We start from the raw sequence: 11,162 nt of genomic DNA, 5'->3' as shown, positions 1-11,162 counted from the left end.
GAGGGAAGTGGCTTGGAGACCTGCAGGGAGGATGAATGGATTCCCATTTAAAGGCCACCAGGCAGGTAGCCTAGTTCTCCCTGTTTTTCCTCTTTCAGCGTCCAGCCCTGAAACCCTCAACACCGCCAGTTTTGTCTGGGCCTGGGGACAAAAGGCAGACCACTAGCATCCTCCCGCAGGCCTCCGTGCTCCATCTCCTAGATTAGTCCCCTCCTCACTCATCCTGCAGAGATGAAAAATTCAGCAGAAAGAGAAGGGAGATTGGGCGGGGGCAGCAAAGGGGCTTCCTGCAAAGCCGGGGCTGACTGGCTCCCAAGAAGGATAAATGACTCTGGTCGCCGCGCCGCCGGTGTTACACAACTTGTCTGTGTTGGCTTGAGACCTCAGTGATCCCCCTCTAATTGAAATCACTTTCCCCTGACCTCCTCCGTAAGCCGGGAGCTTGTTGCTCCTTCTGCCAACAAAGGAGCTGCGGAGGTCGGAGGAAATCCTGGCTGGCCAGCCGAGCTGCGCGCACGCCGCATCCATCTTCCCGGCCGCCTGCGCCCTCACCGGCTGGGGCGCCCAGGTCCGAGCCGGCGTCAGGGCCCTGCTCTGGGCGGGCGCACCCTCTAGAGCTCCAGCTGATGCAAGCCTCTCAGTGGGGCTGGGACTGCCCCCTAGGGGGCATTTTGAGCATTTTATGGGGGCCTCTAGATAAGCAGTACAATTGGGGAGCCCCGCACGTTCGGTAGACTAGCCCATGTTTGATTTGCACGACGCACCGGTAGGTAGAGATGAGAAATCTGCTTGTAATGATCTGAGCCTAGACTCTGTTTCACACATAAATCAAAGTATTTTTTCACTGTTATAAAATAATCCGGTGTTCGCAAGAAAGTAACTACCACGTAAATCAAGGGAAACGGAACTCTTTCTAGTTCGTCTCGTTAAGACTTGTTTACCACTTAGGCACATTACAGTACTTGAACAATGGTGATATAACACATCTGTAAATATCTATATAACTGCCTGAGAGAGAGACATATTTGATTATATACACGTATATTCACGTATATATATATATATACACACACACCAAATATGCTTTTTAACCATTATTTCAAAATCTCAAATATAAAGAAGTTCCAAAAGTATTTAGTTGAATATCATCTAGTCTTAAATATAAACTTATTTATTACGAGTAGGTCCAAGACTCGCTGTCTTCTAGTGTAGGCGTGCTTGAATTTACATACAGAAATGCACATTATTTGATTATAAATTACTTTTATTTTTTCTCTTTATGATTATACCGAGAAATTATGTTGATTTTTTAAAAAGGGTTTTGAGCGTTTTAGAGTTGAGAACCACTGCCTATTACGTTCTGGGTCTTAGAGCTCCCCTGCAAAAGAAAAAAAAGGGGCAATATGAGATGTTAAAAACAATAAAAATGTCACACAAATAATATCCAAAGAGTACTGAGCCCAGGGTACTGCTGCTGAGAGAAACGTTGATTAAGATCCCTGAGAGGTCCAGACCCCAAATGTGTGGAGAGAGGCTGGGAGAGAGAGGGAGCAGATGGGAGAGAAGAGAGGGCACAACTGTGAGCCTAGTTTGGAAGACCAAAGGCCACCTGTATTTTTTCTAAATGAGTTATATGCAGTGCGTGGAGGTTTTTTCCTCTTTTAAATTATCAAACAGTTAAGAAAAAAAAATCCCTAAGTGCTTATCGACCGCCTACTGCGTGCCAACACTCTGTCATAGGACCTGCAAACCATATCTTCTCTAATTCTTACTTCAGCCCAGTGAGGTATGTAATTATGACACCAACTCCATAGATCAAGGACCTGGGGCTCACTTAGTAAGCAAAATTTGAACTAAATCTATTTGACCTCAAAGTCAGTATGGCATACTGTCCCTAAAAACTTGCTAATGGGTCTGTTTTCATTCGTACGGATTGGTGGTTTAATTAAGATCGTTTGTCTTAGTCAGCAAGTTCAGTCTATGATACTTGGTGGAGCCTAACTCCTAGGTGTGAAAGGCAACACAAGCAGAAATTCTAGCATAGAACTGAACGGATAGAAAGACATTTGTATACTTTCAAAAGAAATAAAACAGTATTTATACAAATGGGAAACATACTACCTTCTTGGACTGGAAGTCTCAATAACATAAAAATTTCAATTCTCTCCAAAATTAATGTATAAAGGTAATGAAATTCTAATTGGAATTCAAATGGATTCTTATTGTAATTAATTATATAAAATTGATATAAAAATAAATTTCTGAGAAAGGCCAAGGAAAGATTTTAAAGAATAGTTGGGGAAGAAAACTCGATTTCTTACTAGATATAAAAACATTATATGTAATGCATGTGATTGACATAAGAATAGGAAAACCCAGAATTAGGTCCCAGTGAAAAAAGGTAATCTGATTAATAAGTGGTGCTGATAATGTGCTTAGAAGAAAAATAGAGTTGAATTCTCTACCTCACATCATATTTAAAAAATGCCACATGGAGTAAAGGCTTAAAATAATAATAAAACCATAAACTTATTACAAGAAAATGCAGGATATAAATATAGTATATCCCAAGGGCCATGGTTGAAGGAGAGGGTAGTGTGGAACAGAAAAAATTTTTTAACCAAGTCAGGAAATTTAGAAACTAATGAAGAAAAAGATAGGTATATTTGACCGTGTAAAGATTAATGTAACATTAGTATGGTGAAAGATGTCATAAACAAAGGCAAATAATAGAGTGAGGAACATATTTTCAATGCAGATGATTAATAAAATGTTAATATCTAAACTATACCAATAGTTTCCAACAAGTGAACCAGAAAATGATAAGTAACAAATAGGGAAATGGTCAAAGGATATGAAGAGATGGTTCAGAGATCAAATATCAATAAACATGTGAAAAGATATTTAATCTCTCTAGTAGTCAGATAAATACAAATGAAAGTAATAGTGAGATATAATTTTTACTAAAAGACCAGTAAGAATTTAAAAGGGAAATAACTCTTACCACTGGTAGAAACGTTGGGGGAAGGACCCTCTTATATATGGTTAAAGGAAATGCAAGTCATATGTTTTTAGAAACAATTGGGTAATAATTTTTTAAATGTAAGACACACATATCCTTCAATCTAGCAACCCAGTCCTGGAAATCTGTTCTCTAAAAACAAAATTCCAGTAAGAAAGGATACTTGTTCAAGGTCAAAGACATATACATCGGCATTGTTTGCAACTATACAGACTTGGAAACAAAATTAATGTTCATGAATAGAGATAGCTGACTAAACTGTGAGACATTTATCCCATGGAATACTGCACAGCTCTTAAAACAAGATTGCATTGGATATCATTTCTTGTCGACTTGGAGGGATTCTCATGATATATTTTTAAGAAAGCAAATACAGAGAAGGGTATTTAATATGACCTATTTTTATAATTATGAACCCTGTAAGAGTACATATGTATATTTGTGTATGTAAATGACTACATGAGCATAAAGAGGATTGTGAGAAGATTCAAAACAGGCATATACCAATAAACATGGGAGAGGAATGGGAGCAAGTGGGAGATTTAGTGTGTGCGTGTGTGAAGGGAATCAGAGAGATGAAAAACAAGATATAAAATACAAAAGAGTATTGACTTTGATAAGATCAACATGAATGATGTGATCCAATTTATGTAAAATTGTATGTGTGTTTGTGTGTGTACAAAACTATACACTGAGAGATAATGATGAAAGAATAATCATTAAATAGTAATGATACATTCATGTATTGTATATAATAGAAATGTCAATTCTTGCCAAATTAATCTATAGCTTCAATACAATCCCAGTAAAGATCTCAGCAAGTTTGTGTGTGTGTCTGTGTTTGTCCACACATGTGTGTGCATTATGTGTTGTGTGTAAATTAACAAGCTAATTCTAAAATTTATGCAAATTAAATTAAAATGCAAAGGGTGAAAGCAATCAACATACTCTTGACAAAAAAAAAAAAAAAAGATATGGGGGAGGGAGAAAGAGATGTGTCTTGCACTACCAAATATCAAGACTTCAGACTTTTGAAGCTACGGAAACTAAGACGATACAGTATCTGTGCAAAGTAAGATGACTTGCCCAATAAAGTTGAATAGTGTGTCCAGCAACAGGACCACACACATATGAAAACTTTGTTTTTGACAAAGGGAAACTGCAGAGTAGTGGGAAAGGAAGTCTTTTCAATAAATGATATTGTCTATTGGATATCTAAATGAAGAAAACATGAAACTTGACCCCTCGCATCATACACAAAAGTTAATTTCGAGTTGATCATGGCTATCAATATGAAAGGTAAATCAATAAAGCCTCTAGGAAAAAAAAAGATAATTTTTTTCTCAAACTCCACATAAAGATTTCTTAAATCTGATACAAATCTAGCTAATCATATAGGAAAATATTGCTACATGGGACAACATTAAAATTAAGACCTTCAGTTCATCTAAAGAAATTATTAAAACAACAAACAAGCTACAAAGTAGAAGAGATTTGCAACATATAAAAAATAAGAACTCAAAACCTGAATGCTCAAAGAACTCCAAGAAATCCGTAAGCAAAGACAAATAGAAAAATGCAAAAGACTTGAAAGCACGTTTTACAAAAGAGGAAATAAAAATAACCAATAAATATATGATAAAGAATTTAATATTATCAGTCATCAAAAAACTCGTAATGAGAAATACATACCCCTTGGATGGCTAAAATGAAAAGCGTTGGTAAGGATGTGGAGCAAAGGGAGGATGCAAACATTATTGGTGAGTATATAATGAATACGGTCACTTTGAAAAACTAATCGAATTGTATGTACGTATACAGAACAATGGAACAATTCTATTCCTAGATATTCCCTTAACAAAAATGTGGGCTCAGTGCAATAAAAGTCACTCCCAAGAATGTTTGTAGTAGCCACTTATAATAGTCCAAAGCCAAAACCACAAAATTCCCATCGACAGTAGAGATGTAATGTACAACGTAATAATTATAGTTGACATTGTCATCCAATATATAGGAAAATTAAGAACATAAATCCTAAGAGTTCTCATCGCAAGGAGACATTTTTTCTCCTTTTCTCTTTTCTTCTCTTTTTCATGTTTGTATGAGAAAATGGATGTAAGCAGAACCTATTATAGTAATTATTTCACAATATATGTAAATCAAAGTATCATGCTGTATGCCTTAAACTTCTACAGTGATGTATGTCAATTATTTTTCAATAAAACTAGAAAAAATGGATAAATGAATAATAGTACATTCTTATAATGAAATATTTACAGGAGTGGAAATGGACAAACCACAGCTATGTACCACAACACGAAGGAATCTACAAGTATCATGTCGAACAAAAAGAAGCTGAACACAAAGAAATATAGTGAATTATTTCATTTATATAAAGATCAGCAAGCTTTAATTGATGATATTAGAAGGCAGGACAATAATGATCACTGAGGAACAGGGCATGGAAAGTGACTGGGAGGTGGTACAAGGACTTCTGGGGAACTGATCTCATTCTCCTCTTGCCTTGGGGGTGGATACTTAAATATGCATTTTGAAAAAATTATTTGAGTTGCACATTTATGATTTGTGCATTCTTCTGTATTTGTGTTATATTTCAATAAGCTGATAAACATGATTTAATGGCACTATCTCAGGATGATAAGATTTCAGATAATTTTTACTTCCTTATAATTCTTTGATCATTTATAATACACATGTATATTAAATATATAGTCCAGAGAACCATAAAGCTATTTGAATTGTGCAAACTAATATTCAAATAAGTTTTTGAAATGTACACATGTTTGTTTAACTAATTGAACAAAAGCTGGGTACTCTTTCACAAAATTAGTTTTAAGAAACGATCATGAATCTCCATGTGCGCATTTTTCTTCCCTGATTGGTTATTGAATCTATTTTGGTCCTGAAAGATCACATGCCCTACTCCTGCCACAGGTGGACTCTATGGCACCTAGGCTCTGCCACATAAGCACAGGACCAGGTGTTATGGAAAGAGGCTGAGCAGAGAACCAAGAGAATGTGGCTCAAGTGCCAGCTCTTCCAGAAACTTCCAGCAGTGTGACCTCAGGCTAGTGACTTCATCTTTGGGGCATCAACACTCTGCTCTAATCATTGCTAAGGGCACTTCCAAGTCTGAAATTCTATGACTCTATATCTCAGTGATATGGCATAGATTTGAGATTGTTGGAGCCAAGTGCATTGGGCAACACAAACATCTATTCAGCATCTACCATGTGACAGCTTCCAGAGTAGGCACCAGGGCTACACCAGTAAATTGGATACACAAGATCCCCACCTGCAGTAGTTTATGTTTTAGAGTAGAAAACAGGGAACAAACAGTTAAATGAATGAATAAATAGCAGGTTGAGAACCTGTCCTTCTGTGTTATATGCTTGCTGAGAGGGCAAGATGAGGACCAAAAATTGTCTGTTGGACTTGGCAGAAGAGAGGTAAAACTGGGGACCTGGACAAAAGCAGTTTCAGAGGGATGTGAAGACAGAAGCCAACTGGGTGCAAGTTAGAAAGAACAGGAGGTGAGGAAGTGGAGATGGTCTCCATGGACAATTCAGAAATTTTGCTGGAAAGGGAAGCAGAGAGATCAGGTGGCATCTGCAGAGGGATGTGATGTTAAGAGTCGTTGTTGTTTGTTTGTTTGTTTGTTTTAGGGACAAAACTAGAGCACATTGGTGTGTTGATGTGTTGATGGGAGTGGTCCAGGAGAAAGCAGATGTGGATGATGTCTTTGCAAGAGTAAAGTTCTGAACAGGAGACAGGGACTAGATCCAGCACACAAGTCCAAGGTGGGCTTTAATGGAGAAGGGCAATGCTTCATGAAGATGTGATGGGAGAGAGAGAGATGGTACAGGCACAAGTCAGACTGCAGGTTTGGTGGAGGAAGATGAGGGCGTTCTGGACAACTGCTTCTCTTTTTCTCATTGAAGTATGAGGTGAGTTCATCAACTGAGAAGTGATTTGGATATTTGAGGAGAGTGGAGAGTTATCCACAAGAGTAGGTAAGTGTACTTAAAGAGAACTAGAATTCCTAGGCAGTGTTGAGTTGAAGTTTGTAATCATAAAATCTCTTTAAAAACCATAATGAACTTGGAAGCCACCAGTTTCTCCTCTGAGAAATGGAACTAGTAAGACCCAGGCTCTCCTGGTTCCCTGTGACTCTCTCAGTAGCCCCTGGGTCCTTTCTGGAAAATGTTTGAGACCCATGATCTTAGGCTGTCTGGTGCAAATAGCCTTTGTAGCTAAGAAAGGAATTGGGAGACAGTCAGGTCTAATCTAATTGGGCAAAAAGTCAGAGAAATCTCAGATGCGTTGTGTGTATCTTATCATCTACCCATCTGTCTGTCCATCCATCTGTCCATGCCATTCAGTGGGTCTCTTTTCTGTATCATGCATGATGTGCTAGACTAACACCATTCTCATTATTTGGTGACTCGTTATTTGGCAATTCGGTGAGTAAATTTGTTCAACAAGTGTTTGTCGAGCACCGACTATTTTGAGCTAAGCCTTTTGCTGAGTGTCGTGGAGGACGCAAGAATGCAAAAGGAATTCTCTTTACTCTCAGGCAGGTGACAATCCAGACAGGGAGACCATTCGGTGTCACTTCATAATAATTTAATGTAGAAAACAAGTGTCAAATCACGGTGCAGCAGGTAGGAGTTCTGAGGAGGATGCTCGGAGAAGGAAACGCTGGGTACACAAAGGCGTCTCTGACAGGGAGGTAGGGTTTGAGCTAAGCCTGATCATCTCTGTTCTCATCTTCAGAGGGGGAAAAAAAGGCCCAAACTTGAAGAAATAGTGCAGTATTAGAGCGCAGTCATAAACATAAAACATTAACATGTAATTCCCTTATGCTTTTGAAAAATTACTTCATAAACGCAAAGTAAAATATTTTTCCCTTTTTATTACCTGACAATTACATATTAAGAATTTCTTTTTATGTTTAAAAACATATGCAAGCCGGGGAAGGCAGACGCCAAGATGTAATTGCTTTCCTTCTATAAGAATCAGATGTCATTTTCCTCCAACTCAACTCTGAAAAGAGATAGGAAAAAGCAAATTGTTGTATACATTAAATTTGGAAACATCTGATAGCTTTCCTCAATTAAACTATTTAAATGGAAAAAGATTGCTGTACAGCTCTATCATATCCCACTGAATAAAACCTCAGCTGAGGCAAATTGGCAGTGGCAGGTACCAAATGCATCGGCAATAATGAGATTGGACAACTCAGTGGAGGTCATTGGTAATTGTTATTATATGCAATATCGCACTGTCAGAAAAAGAAAAAACGTCTCGGTAGCAAGTAGAGCAATGCTGGGGATCTTATGGGAGTGTCTGTGGCCACCTAGCCAGGGGGACTTGAAAGTGTCAGAAAGCCTCGACCCTCTAGCTGTGAGCCGACTCTTCATCGGAGGGCTCTTTCATGGCCTGCCGTGCACTCTCAGTGTGTGTGGGGCAAACCACTGAACATTTTATCAGCTAGTCTAGAGCAAAGGCTCAGGGGGTGGCACTGGGCCACACGACGGGGGCAGGGGAGAAAGGCCGCCCTGAGAAGGGAAGTGGAACAGAAGTAAAGACAAGTTTTTCTATGTGTTGTGGTTTTGCTCGGGGCTGGCTCTGATTCAAGGCATTGAAAGTTCCTTATTTCATCTCCAACTTTCCAGATGTGGAGAAGGAGGAAGAGCAGAGTCTTTTGTTCTCCAGGAGTCTAGATCTCCATCTCAAAGTTCCAACCTTGAGGAGGAAAGGGCAAGAGGTGGTTTGGACTGCCCGAGACCTAAGCAAGCCTACCTGCCTGCCTGCATACCAGCTCTACAGAGACCCTGGCACTGGACCCAGCTCTGGGCACCATCCAAACAAAAATGACCAAAATTAGTGCACAGTCCTGTGCAGGTGACAGACGTATGTCAATTGGTCTGATGCAGTGGTGGATACACAGAAATATATTTCTCCACCCCTTATGAGACAGGCTCATGTCTAACATACTCTAATCTAGCAGGTAGCCCATCTGTGACCATTGCAGTATCTTGTCTCTGGATCCAATCACGAGGTCATTTTGAAACAGGACATGCCTGTTTTCATGGGCCAAGAGCCTCACAATGATTGTGCTGCTGCCCGAGGCTTCCCTCTATATAGTTCAAGGTTTCCCTCTATATCACTCAAGATGTGGCACCCTGTGAAAGAGGAAGGGGGAAGGGACCACGAACAGCCCAGGCCTCTGACATCATGAAGCCCAGTGACCATAGCTAGAGTAAATCCATCGGAATCAGGCCTCCTGCTCTCAAAGACATCTCGGAGAGTGTTTCTTCATGTTGAGCAGGCTTCCTGAGTTTGTCCAAAAGCAACAGGTAGGATGCTAAATAACCACATTGGGAGTGGGGGGAAAGCTGGAGATAAGGTCAGGCACCAGCATGGTGTCCTAACCCAACCCGGAGGAACACAGCTTTCTGAGCTGTTGTGTTCTTGGTGACAGAGAAAAAGAAACAATTCGAGATTAGGAACTTGAAGACTTGGCAAGGGGTCTCCACACTCTTAAACAACTAACTTCTTTTTCCCTACTTAACCACAAACCTCACACTACTCCTTGTCTTAGCTGGAATTAATGATAATGGTAGCAAACATTTCTATAGTGCGTTTATATACCAGGCAACGTTCAGAGCACCTTACATGGATTAATTCATTTATTCCTCTCTCTAGCCCTTTAAGGAAAGTTCTATTATTATCTCTATTTTGTAGATGTAGAAACTGAGGCACAGTGAAACTCATTCTTCTGATCGATCCTGGCAGGCATGTGACTTCCGTTACAGTACCTTGCTCCTTTTCGATGGTGCGTACGTTACAGTGCATTGGAGTATGTGGTCTGAGGATGACAGTACCGCACACATTTACGCTCTGTCTCCTCATGTCGCATCTCCCTTTTTCAACTAGAGTTCCATAAGAGGAAAACACTGTCTTTTCATCGTTTCAGCCCCAAAGCACCTTGTACGGTGCTTGGTATGTATAAGATGTCCAGTCAATTTTCATAGAAAGAATGAACTAAAGGGAGCGATATGAAGTATTTTGGGAGGGTCTTCCCACTGGCAGGATGGATTCAAGGAGGAGAGGCCGGTACCCCACATCGCTCTGAACTGTGCCCCATATCCAGGACGGTGATCTTCTCAGAGAACCCGTGGCCCTCTGAGGCTCGCTTCTTTGCCTTGCAGGTTGCATCTCTCTGAGCTTTTAGACCCAGTTTTTGCTGTCTTTTCCTGTTTTGCACAACCACATTTCCTGCCTAAAAGAGGCCTTCTGTGGAGTCATGAGACACTCGGCTCTCTGTAGACTGTGAGTCTGCTGTGAACCTTTGTTCTCAGTCCAGTGTTTGGTTCATTTAATTAAGGGCTGTAGACATTATGAACACCTCTCAATTATCAAAGGGCATTTGAAAAAACTCACAAACACAATTAACCTTGGGCGCATAGATAAAAAGAAACCAAGAACAATATGATATTTCACCACTATAACCATCGGTTCATGAAGCGGGCAACAAGGCAAATGCTGCAGCGTGTCTCAAGCCCGCCGAGCACTGTGGTTTGCTTGCTGCCCTTGTCTGGTCTCTGCCAGTGACCACACGGGGCCTTAGACCAGTGGCTCTCCAGGAGGAAAGCTGCCTTAGAGGGTCTAGGGGGCATGTGGGTTGAAAGTGAAGACTTGATATTATAACAATTTTATTTTGAGCATATTCTTAAAATCTAATTTTAAAAAAATGTAAACTACGAAAAAAAATTAAAGTTTGGGGGAAATTTTTCGTTGGTGAAAAATTGCTGAAGATAGAGATTCTCAAGTTGAGGAAGATGCCCTTCCACCCTAGGGGACCTGAGAATGATCTCTGGAGGAAATGAGAATGTTGAACTATCAGAGGAGGGCATGGGTTAACAAAAGGTTAAAAAACATCACTGTACCCGCATCTTAATCTCACATTGCCCTTGGAGATGGGGGCATCACCCATGGGGGTGCCATGGAAACGCTTTATAGAAGAAACAATATTTTAATAGATACGTTTATGTAGCCTTTCTACCTTCCTTCTTCCTTTCCTTCCTTCCTTCCTCCCTTCCTTCCTTCCTTC

This window comes from Pteropus medius, unplaced genomic scaffold (genome assembly GCF_902729225.1).
Source record: "Pteropus medius unplaced genomic scaffold, Ma_sr-lr_union100, whole genome shotgun sequence".
In the NCBI taxonomy this organism is placed as follows: Eukaryota; Metazoa; Chordata; class Mammalia; order Chiroptera; family Pteropodidae; genus Pteropus; species Pteropus medius.
The sequence above is the reverse complement of the archived record's forward strand: the minus strand, read 5'-3'. Positions refer to the sequence as shown.